Raw genomic sequence first — 15,189 nt, 5'->3', positions numbered from 1 at the left:
CTCCATTGTATATCCTTGCCTCCTTTATCATACATAGATTAGTTGACCATAGGTGTGTGGGTTTATCTCTGAGCTTTCTCTCCTGTTCCATTGATCTATATTTCTGTTTTTGTGCCAGTACCATATTGTCTTCATTACTGTAGCTTTGTAGTTTAGTCTGAAGTCAGGGAGTCTGATTCCTTCAGCTCTGTTTTTTTCCCCTCAAGATTGTTTGGCTATTTGGGGTCTTTTGTGTCTTGATACAAATTTTAAGATTTTTTGTTCTAGTTCTGTAAAAAATGCCATTGGTAATTTGATAGGGATTGCAATAAATCTGTAGATTGCTTTGGGTAGTATAGTCATTTTCACAACATTGAGTCTTCCAAACCAAGAACATTGTATATCTCTCCCTCTGTTTGTGTCATCTTTGATTACTTTCATCAGTCTTATAGTTTTCTGAGTACAGGTCTTTTACCTCCTTAGGTAGGTTTAATCCTAGGTATTTTATTCTTTTGTTGCAGTGGTGAATGGGATTGTTTCCTTAATTTCTCTTTCTGATCTTTCATTGTTAGTGTATAGGAATGCAAGAGATTTCTGTGCATTAATTTTGTATCCTGTAACTTTACCAAATTCATTGATTAGCTCTAGTAGTTTTCTGGTGGCTTTCTATTTAGGATTTCTTAAATCCTAAATAGATTTAGGATTCTCTATGTATAGTGTCATGTCATCTGCAAACAATGACAGCTTTACTTCTTCTTTTCCAATTTGTATTCCTTTTATTTCCTTTTCTTCTCTGATTGCCATGGCTAAGACTTCCAGAACTATGTTGAATAACAGTGGCAAGAGTGGACATCCTTGTCTTGTTCCTGATCTTAGAGAAAATGCTTTCAGTTTTTCACCATTGAGAATGATGTTTTCTGTGGGTTCGTTGTATATAGCCTCTATTATGTTGAGGTAGGTTCCCTCTATGCCCACTTTCTGGAGAGTTTTTATCATAAATGGGTGTTGAATTTTGTCAAAAGCTTTTTCTGCATCAATTGAGATGATCATACGGTTTTTATTCTTCCATTTGTTCATATGGTGTATCACATTGATTGATGTGTGTATATTGAAGAATCCCTGTATCCCTGGGATAAATTCCACTTGATCATGGTGTATGATCCTTTTAATGTGTTGTTGCATTCTGTTTGCTAGTATTTTGCTGAGGATTTTTGCATCTATATTCATCAGTGATATTAGTCTCTAATTTTCTTTTTTTGTAGTATCTTTGTCTGGTTTTGGTATCAGGGTGATTGTGGCTTCGTAGGATGAGTTTGGGAGTGTTCCTTCCTCTGCAATTTTTTGGAAGAGTTTGAGAAGGATAGGTGTTAGTTCTTCTCTAAATGTTTGATAGAATTCACCTGTGAAGCCATCTGGTCCTAGACTTTTGTTTTTTTGGAAAATTTTTAATCACAGTTTCTAGTTAATTACTTGTGATTAGTCTGTTCATATTTTCTACTTCTTCCTGGTTCAGTCTTGGAAGGCTATACCTTTCAAAGAATGTGTCCATTTCTTCCAGGTTGTCCATTTTATTGCCATAGAGTTGCTTGTAGTAGTCTCTTAGGATGCTTTGTATTTCTGCGGTGTCTGTTGTAACTTCTCCTTTTCCATTTCTAATTTTATTGATTTGAGTCCTCTCCCTCTTTTTCTTGATGAGTCTGCCTAAAGGTTTATCATTTTTGTTTATCTTCTCAAAGAACCAGCTTTTAGTTTTATTGATCTTTGCTATTTTTTTCTATTTCATTTATTTTTGCTTTGATTTTTATTATTTCTTTCCTTCTACTAACTTTGGGTTTTGTTTGTTCTTCTTTCTCTAGTTCCTATTGGTGTAAGTTTAGATTGTTTATTTGAGATTTTTCTTGTTTCTTGAGGTAGGCTTGTATCGCTATAAACTTCCCTCTTAGAACTGGTTTTGATGCATCCCATAGGTTTTGAATTATCGTGTTTTCATTGTCATTTTTCTCTAGGTATTTTTTGATGTCCTCTTTGATTTCTTCAGTGATCTCTTGGTTGTTTAGTAATTTTTTTTTAGCCTCCATGTGTTTGTGTTTTTTACGTTTTTTTCCCTGTAATTGATTTCTAATCTCATAGTTTTGTGGTCGCAAAAGATGCTTGATATGATTTCAATTTTCTTAAGTTTACCGAGGCTTGACTTATGACCCCAGATGTGATCTATCCTGAAGAATGTTCTGTGTGCCCTTGAGAAGAAAGTCTAATCTGCTGTTTTTGGATGGAGTGTCCTATAAATATCAATTAAATCTATCTGGTCTATTGTGTCATTTAAAGCTTTTGCTTCCTTATTAATTTTTGTCTGGATGATCTGTCTATTGGTGTAAGTGAGGTGTTAAAGTCCCCACTATTATTGTGTTACTGTCGATTTCCTCTTTTATAGATGTTAGCATTTGCCTTATGTATTGAGGTGCTCCTATGTTGGGTGCATATATATTTATAATTGTTATATCTTCTTCTTGGATCGATCCCTTGATCATTATGTAGTGCCTTTCCTGGTCTTTTGTAACATTCTTTATTTTAAAGTCTATTTTATCTGGTATGAGTATTGCTACTCCAGCTTTCTTTTGATTTCCATTTACATGGAGTATCTTTTTCCATCCCCTCATTTTCAGTTTGTATGTGTCCCTAGGTCTGAAGTGGGTCTCTTGTAGACAGCATATATATGGGTCTTGTTTTTGCATCTGTTCAGCGAGCCTGTAACTTTTGGTTGGAGCATTTAATCAATTCACATTTAAGGTAATTATCGATATGTATGTTCTTATTACAATTTTCCTAATTTTGTTGGGTTTGTTTTTGTGGGTCCTTTTCCTCTCTTGTGTTTCCCACTTAAAACAGTGCCTTTAGCATTTGTTGTAAAGCTGGTTTGTTGGTACCGAATTCTCTTAACTTTTTCTTGTCTGTAAAGCTTTTGATTTCTCCATTGAATCTGAATGAGATCCTTGCTGGGTAGAGTAATCTTGGTTGTAGGTTCTTCCCTTTCATCACTTTAAATATATCGTGCCACTCCCTTCTGGCTTGTAGAGTTTCTGCTGAGAATCAGCTGTTAACCTTATGAGAGTTCTCTTGTATGTTATTTGTCATTTTTCCCTTGTTGCTTTTAAGAATTTTTCTTTGTCTTTAATTTTTGTCAATTTGATTACTATGTGTCTCAGCATGTTTCTCCTTCGGTTTATCGTGCCTGGGACTCTCTGCGCTTCCTGGACTTAGGTGATTATTTCCTTTCCTATGTTAGGGAAGTTTTCAACTATAATCTCTTCCAATATTTTCTCAGGTCCTTTCTCTCTCTCTCCTTCTTCTGGAACACCTATAATGCGAATGGTGCTGCATTTAATGTTGTCCCAGAAATCTCTTAGGCTGTCTTCCTTTCTTTTCATTCTTTTTTCTTTATTCTGTTCTGTGGCAGTGATTTCCACCATTCGGTCTTCCAGGTCAGTTATCTGTTCTTCTGCCTCAGTTATTCTGCTGTTTATTCCTCCTAGTGTATTTTTCATTTCAGTTATTGTATTCATCTCTGTTTGTTTGTTCTTTAATTCTTTTCGGTGTGTGTTCTTTAATTCTTCTAGGACTTTGTTAAACATTTCTTGCATCTTCTTGATCTTTGCCTCCATTCTTTTTCCAAGGTCCTGTGTCATCTTCACTATCATTATTCTGAATTTTTTTTCTGGAAAGTTGCCTATCTCTACTTCATTTTGTTGTTTTTCTGGGTTTTTATCTTATCCCTTCATCTGGTACATAGTCCTCTGCCTTTTCACTTTGTCTATCTTTATGGGAATGTGGTTTGCATTCCATAGGCTACAGGATTGTAGTTCTTCTTGCTTCTCTCATTTAATTCTTAACTATGTTATGAGGAAGGTAGTGTTTTTAACTCTTTAAATTTATATAGAGAATATAGAGGCTAAGAGATAGTAGACACTTTTGTTAGTTAGGAAAGATATGATAGAAATTATATTTGACGCCAGGCAACTTGGTTTTAGAGACCATAATCTTCCCCACTGGACTAGACTCCTTTCCAGAAGGCAATGCGGTGGTGCTTGGCAGAATATCCTGTAAGTGTTCATTACACTCATAAACCGCTAATCCTGGGTTATATTAGGATAAGAAGTCCAGCATTATTTCAAACACAATAATAAATTCCAATGAGGTCAAATTATTGAACAGTTGTCCTCCTTAATTATTAATGAACATCACATGCATGTATTTGATATGATATCTTTTATTAAAAAGCTAAATACAAATATAGATTTTTGGTTATGTATACATATCTTGTTGAAAATAGCATCTTAATGTTATAATGGAAACTTCAACTTGCTAATAACAAAAAGAAAGAGGAAAATCTGGAGAGAGAGAGGGTGAAAACAGGGAAAGCTTCTGGCCCCTTTGTTGGTCTTCAGTGTGTTTCCCTTCTCCCCATCATACTCTTTTGATGTAAAAAAAAAATCACATAACTTACCTTGTAAGAACAGAATATAGTCCCAATCAATTGGCTTTCAACCATGGTACTTTAAGATCCCCTAGCAATTGATATTCCTATTTCAGATACTGACATTTTCTCCCACCATATAACATTCCTTGAGATGTTAAACCTACTTGTACCTTTCATATATATTTCTAGTCTTAGAGCTAATACAAAGGCTGCTGGTCACTTCTCTCTCCTTCCTTGCTCCATATTCTGTCATCAATCATCTGCCTTCAAAATTTGATCTTAGACTATGGTCCACAAATCCTTGTTTTCCAGTGTCCTGATGAGAGGTTAAGTCAACACCTGAGAGCTGAGATCATGGTGGGGATTGAATTTAAGCAGTGGGAATGGGACTGTAGCCTTGGGAAATGTAGAAATGTTGTCAAACAGCTGAAGTGGAAAAAGCACTATGGAGGAAATAAGAGAAGAATAAGATGAGAAACAGAGAGGCCAGGGAACAAAGATGTGGGCCCAGTCATCATAGTTTCTGATTTTGAGGAGTCAAGGGACAAAGATTTTATGGTACTACAAGCAGTTTGGAAATGACTGATTATGGCTATAAAGTTAACTAAGGAAGCAGATAAAGCCATGAAGGGAATGGGAGATTGGGAGAAATGGTATGGTGTGTGGCAATATAAAAGATGGAAAATCAGGATATTAAGGTCAGCAGGAGGGTATTCCAAGTATGAGATATTGGAAGTAGAACAAAATTATCCCCATGTCTCACCCCTGCTGAGATGGTGGGAAGCCCTAATTCTTACAAGAGGAGAAGAACTAGCTGAAAGTTATGATTTGGGTGGTTAGACCCATTTCCCAGTATTCAGTGTTGCTCTTGTCTTTTTCCTTAGAGGTTCAATGAGAAAAATTATCCTTAATTGGTTATTTGAGGTTTCATTTCCAGGCCCATCATCCATTTCCCTCTTGTACACTGAAACAATATACAGTGTGATAATTTTGTAGTTGAATTTCCAAGTTTAATTTCTGTTTCCTTTATTAACAGATACCCTTAGCAATTTACATGAAAATTTTGAGCCTCAGTTTCTTCATATGTAAAAAGGATAAGGCATTAGCTTCCTTGCAGAAAAGTTCTAAAGATAAAATAATATATATATATATTTTAAAAATTAATTAATTTATTTAATTTTGGCTGTGTTGGGTCTTCATTTCTGTGCGAGGGCTTTCTCTAGTTGTGGCAAGCGGGGGCCACTCCTCATCACGGTGCACGGGCCTCTGTCTATCGCGACCTCTCTTGTTGCGGAGCACAGGCTCCAGATGCGCAGGCTCAGTAGTTGTGACTTACGGGCCTAGTTGTTCCACGGCATGTGGGATCTTCCCAGACCAGGGCTTGAACCCGTGTCCCCTGCATTGGCAGGCAGATTCTCAACCACTGCGCCACCAGGGAAGCCCAAAAATAATATTTTTGAAAACCATTTTGTATATTGAGAAAAGTTATTATTGATTTCCTTTAATATGTCAATTTCTCTTTAAGATGGGATTGGCTGACATTGCAGAGTTGTCTTTCTTATTCCCCTCTATGTACTCAGTGCCAAATATACTGACTGAACCATAATGAGTGGCAAACATTTGTGGAATAAATGTATGACTTGATTAATAAATGAAATTTACAATAAAACTATTTGATACATAATTGAATATGGCATTGAGGCAGGCTATCTTGGATCTAACCCAAGGAACTTTAGTAATTTTTAAAGTACAAAAAGGATTTTTAGTTTAAGATATACTGGTCTTTTAGGCAAAAATCTGTAGGAAAATGTTAAAGTAAAACTTTTGAGTGCTATCAAAAATTTAAAATCCTTACATGAAAGGCCCTGTAAATTGTTTACTTAAGTTTTATGTAACTTACAGCTTCTTTTCCTTATAGGGGATCATTCATTATTATGGGCCAATCTGGTGACATCACGATATCTGGCTGTTATACTAAATTGGCTGTAGGAGTTTTTAATTTTTCTGGCTACTTCTTAGTGTCATTTCCTGTGAATTAATTTAGCTTTGCTATTAACAAAGATTTCAGCCTGTCGGTGCAATCTTGCCCATTAAAGACAATAACCCTGGCAAGCTCTGAGGTACTATGCTCAGTTCTCCTTTGAGACAACTCTCCTTATATCTTTTGACATATTACTAATTTACAGAATCATTTATTGTCCAAAGGTATTGATTTATTGGGCTTCTTAAGATTTCTATGGTCAATTCTAACCACAAAGATTTTGCTTTTAGCAAAAGGAAGATTTGGTGCAAAGAGTTGAAATATAGATGGTGGCAATCTAAGCTGAAGTTATGCTATTTTTTAAAATAGAAGAACAGACTATATGCAATCTTACAGGAATGTTTTAATATTTAATATACAAGATCTGTAATTTTTCATTGGTAATTGAAGCTAAATCTGAAGCATTAAAAAATTAACCACAGCAAACCTAATTTTCCAAATGAAAGATGATGTCTACAGTTGAGTAGAACTTTCTGTTGATTAATGCAATAATGGGAATGGGAGTGGGGGAAAGTTCCCTGAATTTTAAAATATTTTCAAATGAGGTTTTGCGTTGCCTAAAATCTGTAATAGTTAGTTTATTGAGCTATGGGCTCATGGAATAAAGAAATTGGATTTAAATGATGAGCTAGTAAATCTGCTACTTGATTCTATTATAGATAAAGAATTTATACATTATATTTTCCTTTAATACTATGTAGAGATTGCTGTGTAGTGGTTAGAATCATGGACTTTAGAGCTAGCCCACCTTTGTTCAAGTCGTGCTAACTATCTACAATGGAGATGATAATAATAACAGTATTTATCCCATAGGATGTTGTGAGGATTAAATTTATTAATAAATTCAAAACACTTAGTGTCTGGCACAAAATAAGAGCAAAACATTTGTTATCTATTGTTATTTTGTTCATGTGGTATCTGAATTAAACATCTGCAGGGCTGGTTTTCTTTTGACCATTTTAGCGTTCTGCCTGTTCTGTGGATTGGAATGACCATGTGTCATTTACTCAATTTCATTGTTAGGTTGACCAAGAACATGCTTTCTGTCACTGAATTCATAATATTGATAGAACCAGATTTGCAAGTAGCTATTACCTTACAACTCACTTCTAAAGTCTTATTTTCTAGATAGCTTGTTTCTTAGTTGTAGATACTACAGAAACCCATATTGCATGGTACTAGGGTCATAGGTAACCCTAGTAGCCATAGGTAACATTGATGAAGACTATTTTTAAATGTTGTAAAGAAAGAAAAGTCTTTTTGAAGCCCAAGATAAGTCAGTCAGATAAAGATTTTAGAAACTGGGGAGTACCAAACAATGTTTAAACATGGCTAGGTTATTCCAACAAAGAAATATTAGTTGCAGTGAATATTTACTGAACTCAGTGGTTGAGAGAGCTTAAACTCTTAACACAATGCCTGGTACATAATAGCCACTCTATACATTTTTGGTATTAATACGGCATGCTCTGGGCTAAGTATTTTATATGTATTTTCTCATATGACTTTGTGATGAAGTAAACTGTTTTCTCCTTTTACAAATGTGGAAACTGAGGCCTAGAGAGGTTAAATAACTTGCCCAAAATCCTGTATGAGTAAGTGGAAGAACACAGACTTTAATGCAGGCCTGACTCTGAAACCCAAACTCTTATTTATATGCAGTATTGCTTCTCAATGCTTTGCAACAGTTTGGGGGAGAGCTGTAGTCGGCTTGGTAATTGCAGACTAAGCAGTAATACACATGTAGAGACCTCGTAAAAAACAGTGATGTTGTAAGTGCTTTGTTATGACTCTGGCAAGTTTCTTAGCCTTTCCTAACTTCAGTCTTCTCACTAATAAAATAGATATAATAATGTGTACCACATAGGATTATTGTGAGGATTAAATGAGGAAACATATATAAAACATACAACATATAGCAAACCCTCAACTGATATTTTTTTCCCTCCTCTTTCTCTTCTTGTACTAGGCACTGGCCATCTATTGCATGAACTATTGATAAAATGTCTGCTGGATTCTATCTTCCAATTGGCAAGTTACTGTTAAATCATTTTAGTGATATGATGAGGGGGGGAGAGACAGCGAGGGAGAGAGGATAGATAGGTAGATGCCGTTACAGTGGTGGGAAATTCAAATAAGAGACTCACTCAGTAAGGGCTACTCTAATCACAGTCCTGAAAGGACTGTACCCCATTTCCCCACCATTCAACCAGATGAGGATCCATTTGGGTAACTGACAAATCTCTAGAGGTTCCATAGCTTTAGTTACAGAGCCTTGGCTATAGGAGGCATCCAGTACATATTTGTTGCTTCATTGATTCAAAGAAGAGGAAAGGAACAAGTTATTGGCTGTCTTGAATTCATGTAAAAAATCAATTTTTCAATTTTAATAATCCAATTGAGGGAGGTCATTTCTTTTTATATCACCTGTAATTTTCTAGCACATTGATCTTTGTTTAGACTGATCAGAACATGTAGGCAGTGAATAGTTAAAGCAACCATCTGGAGTCTGAGAATCTATTTAAGGTTAATTTAAAAACTTGAATTTAAATGGGAGCTTCAAGATGGCGGAGGAGTAAGACGTGGAGATCACCTTCCTCTCCACAAATACATCAAAAATACATCTACATAAGTAACAGCTCCTATAGAACACCTACTGAATACTGACAGAAGACCTCAGACTTCCCAAAAGTCAAGAAACTCCCCGCATACCTGGGTAGTGCAAAAGAAAAAAGAAAAAACAGAGACAAAAGAATAGGGATGGGACCAGCACCTCTGGGAGGGAGCTGTGAAGGAGGAAAGGTTTCCACACACTAGGAAGCCCCTTCACTGGCAGAGACAGCGAGTGGGCAGGTGGGGGGGGAACTTCAGAGCCAGGAGGAGAGCTCAGCAACAGGGGTGCAGAGGGCAAAGTGAAGAGATTCCTGCACAGAGGATCAGTGCCAACCAGCACTCACCAGCCTGAGAAGCTTGTCTGCTCACCCGCTGGGGTGGGAGGGGGATGGGAGCTGAGGCTCGGGCTTCAGAGGTCAGATCCCAGGAAGAGGATGGGGGTTGGCTGCGTGAACACAGCCTGAAGGGGACTAGTGCACCACAACTAGCCGGGAGGGAGTCCAGGGAAAAGTCTGGACCTGCCTAAGGGGAAAGAGACCATTGTTTCGGGGTGCGCAAGGAGAGGGGCTTCAGAGCACCACCTAAACGAGCTCCAGAGATGGGCGTGAACCTCAGCTATCGGCATGGACCCCAGAGATGGGCATAAAACACTAAGGCTGCTGCTGCAGCCACCAAGAAGCCTGTGTGCAAGCACAGGTCATTATCCACATGTCCCCTCCTGAGAGCTTGTGCAGCCCGCCACTGCCAGGGTCCAGTGATCCAAGGACAACTTCCTTGGGAGAACACACGGTGCACCTCAGGCTGGTGCAATGTCACGCTGGCCTCCGCTGTTGCAGGCTGGCCCTGAATTCCATACCCCTCCCTCCCCCTGGCCTGAGTGAGCCAGAGCCCCCTAATCAGCTGCTCCTTTAACCTCATCCTGTCTGGGTGGGGAGCAGATGCCCTCAGGTGACCTACATGCAGAGGAGGGGCCAAATCCAAAGCTGAACCCCAGGAGCTGTGGGAACAAAGAAGAGAAAGGAAAATCTCTCCATGCAGCCTCAGGAGCAGTGGATTAAATCTCCACAATCAAATTGATGTACCCTGCATCTGTGGAATACCTGAATAGACAATGAATCATCATAAAATTGAGGCAGTGGACTTTGGGAGCAACTGTAGACTTGGGGTTTGCTTTCTGCATCTAATTTATTTATGGTTTTATGTTTATCTTAGTTTAGTATTTAGGGCTTATTATCATTGGTAGATTTGTTTATTGATTTGGTTGCTCTCTTCCTTTTTCTTTTATATATATATATTTTTCCCTTTTCTCCTTTTGTGAGTCTGTATGTGTATGCTTCTTTGTGTGATTATGTCTGTATAGCTTTGCTTTTACCATTTGTCCTAGGGTTCTGTCTGTCCTTTTTTTTTTTATTTTAGTAAAGTTTTTAGTGCTTGTTATCATTGGTGGATTTCTTTTTTAGCTTGTTTGCTCTCTTTTTTCTTTCTTTCTCTCTTTTTTATATTATTTTTTAATTTTTTTATTTTTAATAATATATTTTTTATTTTTTATTTTAATAACTTTATTTTACTTTATTTCATTTTTCTTTCTTTCTTTCTTTTTTTCTCCATTTTCTTCTAGGCTGTGGGGCTGGGTGTCAGGCTGGAGCCTCAGAGGTGGGAGAGCTGAGTTCAGGATATTGATCTAGAGGCCTCCCGGCCCCATGTAATATCAAATGGCGAAAGCTCTCTCAGAGATCTCCATCTCAACGTGAAGACCTAGCTCGACTCAATGACCAGCAAGCTACAGTGGTGGACAATCTATGCCAAACAACTAGCAAGACAGGAAAACAACCCGACTCATTAGCAGAGAGCCAGCCTAAAATCATGATAAGTTCACAGACACCACAAAACACACCACCAGATGCAGTCCTGCCCACCAGAAAGATCAGATCCAGCCTCATCCACCAGAACAAAGACACCAGTCCCCTCCACCAGGAAGCCTACACAACCCACTGAACCAACTTTAGCCACTGGGGGCAGACCCGAAAAACAAAGGGAACTATGAACCTGCAGCCTGCAAAAAGGAGACCCTAAACACAGTAAGTTAAGCCAAATGAGAAGACAGAGAAACACACAGCAGATGAAGGAACAAGGTAAAAATCCACCAGACCAAACAAATGAATAGGAAATAGGCAGCCTACCTGAAAAAGAATTCAGAGTAATGATAGTAAAGATGATACCAAATCTTGGAAATAGAATGGAGAAAATACAAGAAACATTTAACAAGGATCTAGAAGAATTAAAGCAAACAAATTCTCTAAAAATTCTCTAGAAGGGATCAATAGCAGAATAACTGAAGCAGATGAACAGATAAGCGACCTGGAAGATAAAATAGTGGAAATAATTACAACAGAACAGAATAAAGAAAAAAGAATGAAAAGAATTGAGAACAGTCTCAGAGACTTCTGGGACAACATGAAATGCACCAACATTTGAATTATAGCGGTCCCAGAAGAAGAAGAGAAAAAAAAAGGGACTGAGAAAATATTTGAAGAGATTATAGTTGAAAACTTCCCTAATATGGGAAAGGAAACAGTCAATCAAGTCCAGGAAGTGCAGAGTCCCATACAGGAAAAATCCAAGGAGAAACACGCCAAGACACATATTAATCAAACTATCAAAAATTAAATTCAAAGAAAATGTATTGAAAGTAGCAAGGAAAGAGCAGTAAAAAACATACAAGGGAATACCCATAAAGTTAACAGATGATCTTTCAGCAGAAACTCTGTAAGCCAGAAGACAGTGGCAGGACATATTTAAAGTGATGAAAGGTAAAAACCTACAACCAAGATTACTCTACCCAGCATGGATCTCATTCAGATTTGCCAGAGAAATTAAAATATTTACAGACAAGCAAAAGCTAAGAGAATTCAGCACCACCAAACCGGCTTTACAACAAATGCTAAAGGAACTTCTCTAAGGAGGAAACATAAGAGAAGGAAAGCACCTACAATAACAAACCCAAAACAATTAAAAAAAGGGTAATAGGAACACACATATCAATAACTACCTTAAATGTAAATGGATTAGCTGCTCCATTAAAAGGCATAGACTGGCTGAATGGATACAAAAAAAGACCTGTATTTACACTGTCTACAAGAGACCCACTTCAGACCTAGGGACGCATACAGACTGAAAGTGAGGGGATGGAAAAAGATATTCCATGCAAATGGAAATCAAAGGAAAGCTGGAGTAGCAATTCTCATATCAGACAAAATTGACTTTAAAATAAAGACTATTACAAGAGACAAAGAAGGACACTTCCTCATGATCAAGGGATCAATCCAAGAGAAAGATATAACAATTATAAATATTTATGCACCCAACATAGGAGCACCTCAATACATAAGGCAAATGCTATCAGCCACAAAAGGGAAAATTGACAGTAACACAACAGTACTAGGGGACTTTAAGACACCACCTTCACCAATGGACAGATCATGCAAAATGAAAATACATAAGGAAACACAAGCTTTAAATGATACATTAGACAGGATGTACTTAATTGATATTTATAGGACATTCCATACAAAAACAACAGAATACACTTTCTTCTCAAGCTCTCATGGAACATTCTCCAGGATAGATCATATCTTGGGTCACAAATCAAGCCTTGGTAAATTTAAGAAAATTGAAATCGTATCAAGTATCTTTTCTGACCACAATGCTCTGAGACTAGATATCAATTACAGGAAAAAAATATGAGGAAAATACAAACACATGGAAGCTAAACAATACATTACTAAATACCAAGAGATCACTGAAGAAATCAAAGAGGAAATCAAAAAATACCTAAAAACAAATGACAATGAAAACATGACAATCCAAAATCTATGGGCTGCAGCAAAATCAGTTCTATGAGGGAAGTTTAGAGCAATACAATCTTACCTCAAGAAATAAGAAACATCTCAAATAAACAACCTAACCTTACACCTAAAGCAATTAGAGAAAGAAGAACAACAAAACCCCAAAGTTAGCAGAAGGAAAGAATTCATAAAGATCAGATCAGAAATAAAAGAAAAAGAAATGAAGGAAACCATAGCAAAGATCAATAAAACTAAAAGCTGGTTCTTTGAGAAGATAAACAAAATTAATAAACCACTAGCCAGACTCATCAAGAAAAAAAGGGAGAAGACACAAGTCAATAGAATTAGAAATGAAAAAGGAGAAGTAACAACTGACACTGCAGAAATACAAAGGATCATGAGAGATTACTACAAGCAACTATATGCCAAGAAAATGGACAACCTGGAAGAAATGGACAAATTCTTAGAAAAGTGCAACCTCCCGAGACTGAACTAGGAAGAAATAGAAAATATAAATAGACCAATCACAAGCACTGAAATTGAAACTGTGATTAAAATCTTCCAACAAGGGCTTCCCTGGTGGCGCAGTGGTTGAGAATCTGCCTGCCAATGCAGGGGACACGGGTTTGAGCCCTGGTCTGGGAAGATCCCACATGCCGCGGAGCAACTAGGCCCGTGAGCCACAACTACTGAGCCTGCGCGTCTGGAGCCTGTGCTCCACAACAAGAGAGGCCGCGACAGTGAGAGGCCCGCGCACCGTGATGAAGAGTGGCCCCCCACTTGCCGCAACTAGAGGAAGCCCTCGCACAGAAACGAAGACCCAACATAGTAATCAATCAATAAATAAATCTTTAAAAAAAAAAAAAAAAAAACTTCCAACAAACAGAAGCCCAGGACCAGATGGATTCACAGGTGAATTCTATCAAACATTTAGAGAAGAGCTAACACCTATCCTTCTCAAACTCTTCCAAAATATAGCAGAGGGAGGAACACTCCCAAACTCATTCTATGAGGCCACCATCACCCTGATACCAAAACCAGACAAAGATGTCACACACAAAAAAACTACAGACCAACATCACTGATGAACATAGATGCAAAAATCCTCAACAAAATACTAGCAAACAGAATCCAACAGCACATTAAAAGGATCATACACCATGATCAGTGGGGTTTACCCCAGGAATGCAAGGATTTTTCAATATAAGCAAATCAATCAATGTGATACACCATATTAACAAATTGAAGGAGAAAAACCATATGATAATCTCAATAGATGCAGAAAAAGCTTCTGAAAAAATTCAACACTGATTTATGTTAAAACCTCTCTAGAAAGTGGGCATGGAGGGAACTTACCTCAACATAATAAAGGCCATATATGACAAACCCACAGCCAACATCATCCTCAATGGTCAAAAACTGAAACCATTTCCACTAATATCAGGAAGAAGGCAAGGTTGCCCACTCTCACCACTATTATTCAGCATAGTTTTGGAAGTTGTAGCTACAGCAATCAGAGAATAAAAAGAAATAAAAGGAATCCAAATCAGAAAAGAAGAAGTAAAACTGTCACTGTTTGCAGATGACATGATACTATACCTAGAGAATCCCAAAGATGCTACCAGAAAACTACTAGAGCTAATCAATGAATTTGGCAAAGTAGCAGGATATAAAATGAATGCACAGAAATCTCTTGCATTCCTATACACTAATGATGTAAAATCTGAAAGAGAAATTAAGGAAACACTCCCATTTACCATTGCAACAAAAAGAATAAAATACCTAGGAATAAACCTACCTAAGGAGACAAAAGACCTGTCTGCAGAAAATTATAAGACACTGATGAAAGAAATTAAAGATGATACAAACAGATGGAGAGATATAGTACGTTCTTGGATTGGCAGAATCAACATTGTGAAAATGACTCTACTACCCCAAGCAATCTACAGATTCAATGCAATCCCTATCAAACAACGAATGGCATTTTTCACAGAACTAGAACAAAAAATTTCACAATTTGTATGGAAACACAAAAGACCCTGAATAGCCAAACAATCTTGAGGGGAAAAAAACAGAGCTGGAGGAATCAGGCTCCCTGACTTCAGACTATACTACAAAGCTACAGTAATCAAGACAGTATGGTACTGGCACAAAAACAGAAATATAGGTCCATGAAACAGGATAGAGAGCCCAGAGATAAACCCACACACATATGCTCACCTTATCTTTGATAAAGG

The sequence above is a fragment of the Balaenoptera musculus genome, chromosome 5 (assembly GCF_009873245.2).
Source record: "Balaenoptera musculus isolate JJ_BM4_2016_0621 chromosome 5, mBalMus1.pri.v3, whole genome shotgun sequence".
NCBI lineage: Eukaryota > Metazoa > Chordata > Mammalia > Artiodactyla > Balaenopteridae > Balaenoptera > Balaenoptera musculus.
The sequence above is the reverse complement of the archived record's forward strand: the minus strand, read 5'-3'. Positions refer to the sequence as shown.